A 4,628-nucleotide genomic window follows, 5' to 3' on the forward strand; every position below is an offset into this window, starting at 1 on the left:
CTGCTTTCGAAGTCTTTGAGGGTAGGGTGGTGGTGGTTTCTTTACTGGAACTGGTTGATTCGTCTTCTGTGGCAATTCTGCATCTAACGGAGTTATTAGTTTATCAGAATTAGCTGGTTCTGAAATTACCTTGTCGGGTTTTGTAGAGTCTGGTTCTTGTGAAATTGGAATTTCAACACTAGATTGAACTTCCTCTGAATCTTGAGCATCAGCTTGCTCCTTTTCAGCTTCGATGGTGTTGGGCTCTACTATTTTTCCACTCCTCAATGTCAACGCTTTGCAATGCTCCTTCCCCGAATTCCTCAAATTCTCCATATCACTAGGTAAAGCACTTTGTGGTCGGTTCCTGAGTTCAGTTGCAAGCTAGCCCATTTAGTTTCCAGGTTTTTCAATGTAGCTACTTGGCTTTGGATTAAGGCATCATTCTTGGCCATGTATGCCTTCAACAAATTTTCTAAGCCATTGGATGGTTCAGATTAGGTTGGTTTCTGAACTTGTTGGGGGAAAACTAGGTGGTTGGGTCGATCTAGGTTGGGCGTAAGTATTACTGATTCCAACCCCTTGGTTACTCTAGGAAAAATTCGGGTGGTTTCTCCACGATGGGTTATAGAAATTAGATAGCAGTCCTTGCCTTTCTTGATTTTGGTTCTGGTTACTTATGTAGTACATAGATTCTAGATTTGATGGATATTCTTCGAACAAATGTCCTATATTCTTCAAACAAATGTCCTTCCGCACAATAGACACAAGCTATATTTTCAAATTGGTTAGGTGACTGTGCTGTAAAACTGTTAGACCCATTAGTAGTAAAATTTTTAAGCATTGAGGCTATTGAGGACATCTGAGATGCGAGTGAAGTGAGAGCGTCTACTTCATGTATTTTGGCAACTCGTCTTCCTAACGCTGCTCGATTGGTTGGCCATTGACAATTGTTGCTGGCAATCCTCTCAATGCTTTCATAAGCCTCATTATAAGACTTAGAAATGAGAGCACTGTTAGCAGAAGTGTCCATTACCATCCTCATGTGAGCATTGAGACCATTATAAAATGTCTCAATTTGGATGCAATGTGGGATTCCATGATGATGGCATTTTCGTAATAATTCTTTATACCTTTCCCATGCCTCATATAAGGACTCGTCATCCATTTGTTGGAAAGCAGTGATCTCGTTCCTCAACTTAGCATTCTTGCTAGGCGGTAAATACTTCATAAGGAATCTTTCTGCTAACTCTTGCCATGTGGAAATTGAGTTTGGTGGCAATGAGTTCAACTAGGCTCGAGCTCTGTCCCTTAGCGAATACGGGAACAACTTCAATTGTAATGCATCTTCGGGTACTCCAGCTAACTTGAAAGAATCACTCACCTCCATAAATAATCTTAAGTGTAGGTGAGGATCCTCGGTAAGCAATCCACTGAATTGGCCCACTATCTGTAGCATCTGGAACATGACTGGCTTCAGCTCGAACTGTTGTGCCTCAATTTTGGGTCTCCTAATGTAACGCCCCTAACCTGAATCCATCACCGGAATAGAGTTACGGAGCATTATCGGAGTTACAGATTTATTTATCAGATATTTTATTTCATCTAACGTTCATATTTGAAACCAATTAAAATCAAACATATTGTCCCTTGAACGTGCTTATTTTTCTCGACATGTTTTATTTGAATTTATTACTCGTCTCAATATACTTAATTTCATTGTATCAACGTATCAAAGATAATCATATATTTACATGTCATGATAAATATCATTCTCTTGCCATTTCTTCATAAACATAAATCAGATGATTTATTATATCGATATTTCATGCATTTAAAAATACAATTCAAGTTACACTAACTTACCTCGTTGCTTGTTCATGTTTATAATTTCATTAATCTGATATCTTTTCTTCTCTACGTTCAATTCTCGTATTCGAGTCATTCGGATCTTTATAAATAAATTTGATTTTCGTTTTCATTTATTTCATGTTCTAATACATTCAATTAATGCTCTAAACAAAATTACCATTTTGCCCCTAAACTTTTAAATTAATGACGATTTCATCCTTAGGCTCAAAAAATAAAATTCTTGCAATTTAATCCTTATTTCCAGATGTTATTCTCATACAAATTGATAACAACCCATGAATTCTATAAAATATCATAATTTTCCATAATTTCAACACTTTTCAATTTAATCTTTAAAACATGTTTTTCCCCGATATTGAACTAAGTTAATAATTTCATTCAATTTTGCAATTTTAAATAATAAAATAATCAATTTCATGCAAATTGGTCATTTCTAACATTTTTACAAAATTACCCATAAAGTTTTACTTTTATTCAATTTAGTCCCTGCGCCTAAAACATGCAAATTGGCCATGCTAGCTGAATATTCATACATATTGTCCTCCTCCTCCTCTCCATTCCACATCCTATACTTATATAACATGCTATAGGTAACATTACCAATAATTTCATTATTTACTTATATGTATATTCAAAACTGTCCATTTGCGTCATAGTCACTAAATTATTTATATCTTGAGCTACAGAACTCGAAATTAAGATCCACTAATTTTCTATGAAACTATACTTATGTATATTCTTACCATAAAATTTTCAGAATTTTTTGTTTAGCCAATAAGTACAGTTTATTCTTTAAAGTTAACCTTATTCTGCTATCTGACAGTTCCGACCCTTCTTTACTAAAAATTAATTATCTCATTGTAAAGGATTTGGATGATGCTCTAGTTTGTTTCTATTGAAAATAGAATCATTAAGGATTTTAAACATATAAAAAACTAAACTCAATAAGCTTTAATTCCATATGTTTTTCATCCTCTAATTCGATTTCCACAATTTACGGTGATTTTTCAAAGTTAGCCTAATGCTGCTGTCCAAAACTATTTTAGTGCAAGATGTTTATTTACCATGTTTAAAACACCCTTATTTTCTTTCTCTACACTATTTCTCATTACTTTCTCTTATATAAGAAAACTCTACATTAACATCAATTCCATGCTTTTTCAATAATATTAATCTTAAAAATGTATTGAAATCTTGATGTTCTTACCTTGTTCCATTGATTTCAATCTTTAACTTGATTTTCTCTCTCCTTCAGCTTCCTTTTCTTGAATCCAACTTGATATTCTAACTTCCCATAGTCTCCTTAACATTTTTCTCTCCTGGTAGCCATGGAAATTCTTTTGATTTTTGGGTGAAAATGGAGAATTTTTTATATAAGGACCAAATTGTAAAGAAAGTAAAACTTTCTTTCTTTCTCTCTTCCTCTCACGTTAGTCCATGGGAAAGATGATGGATGGTGTATGTGTGTATTTTTTTTTTCACACACACACATATATATATATAGACTAAATAAAATAATAAAATAATAAAATATCTTATTAAAAAATTAAATAAATAATAATTATCTAATAAAATAATTATAAAATATCACCAACATCATCATTACTTTCTAGATTTCTCTCTTCTAATTGACCATTTTTCCTTTTATGATCTTTTAAAATTTCATTCTTGAGTCATCACTTAATTTAGTAAAATTGCAATTTAGTCCCTCATAATTCTTTACCTATTCAATTTGGTCCTAATTCATCAATTTTCTTTGGTCTCTAGATCATTCCATCCTTAAAATATTTGCACTATTAGTCCTTTAACTTTTCATATTTACACTTTAATCTCTCAAATTTTGAGTATTTACTCTTGGGCCACAAAACTTTTCTCACTTTGACAATTTAGTCCTTTCTTGAATCAGTATGTCATAATATACTTCCCAGTGACATAACTTAATTTTCCTCTTCTTGTCACTTTATTTCCTTATTTTACTATATTAAGGATAATATCTTACTGTAGAAATTTTCAGGGTGTTACACCTAATACTCGGATTAAGATCATTAAATACTAGCACGGCATACTGCCTTAAAGCTCTATCCCTATCATCAGCAATAACGATAGGATTTTGAGTAAGGTTTGCTCCTTTTCTTTGATTTGGATTTTCAAAGTTCATTTCTTCGGTCCTTCTCTGACTTGCTTGTCTTCTTCACTTTCGAAAAGTTCGTTCAATCTCAGGGTCTACAGGGAGTAGGTCAATAATTCGGTCAATACTCATAAATGCCTGAAATGATCACAGAAAAATTAATTAATTTAAAAATTAAATAGAAAATTAAACCAAAATGCAAAACTAACAAATTCACAAATAATGACTTTTTAAAACAGTCCCCGACAACGGCGCCAAAAACTTAGAACGACAGTAATGTGCAAGTGTACACAATCGCAACAAGTAATAAAATGACAAGTAAATTTTGAGTTATTGTACCCATAGGGACTGTGAAAAGAATTATTTATGAATGCTATTTTAAACACTTTGGTGAAGAAAAATAAAATATTTGAAAAGGGTGATAACAAAAAATGATATTTTAAACTAAATAAAAATAAAAGTTCTAATGCACAATTTCAAAATATGATTTAATCAAGATGACATAATTGTGTTGGATTAATTAAATTTCTTTAACTTAGAATTATTAAACTCATGCTTATGCCGTTACGAATAAATTCACGGCAACTCGGTAATTTCCTAACTTATGAACATATTCTGTAATGGCCTAAATTCAAGGTTATCGGAACAG

General features: G+C 32.4%; 1 non-coding gene across 1 annotated transcript; it reads left to right on the forward strand.

Moving 5' to 3' along the window:
* Nucleotides 1-1,073: 1,073 nt before the first annotated feature.
* Nucleotides 1,074-1,180, forward strand: LOC128289589 (small nucleolar RNA R71). The gene has a single exon (XR_008279234.1). It is a non-coding gene; the product is annotated as a small nucleolar RNA R71 (small nucleolar RNA).
* Nucleotides 1,181-4,628: the final 3,448 nt, after the last annotated feature.

This window comes from Gossypium arboreum, chromosome 2 (assembly GCF_025698485.1).
Source record: "Gossypium arboreum isolate Shixiya-1 chromosome 2, ASM2569848v2, whole genome shotgun sequence".
Lineage (NCBI taxonomy): Eukaryota > Viridiplantae > Streptophyta > Magnoliopsida > Malvales > Malvaceae > Gossypium > Gossypium arboreum.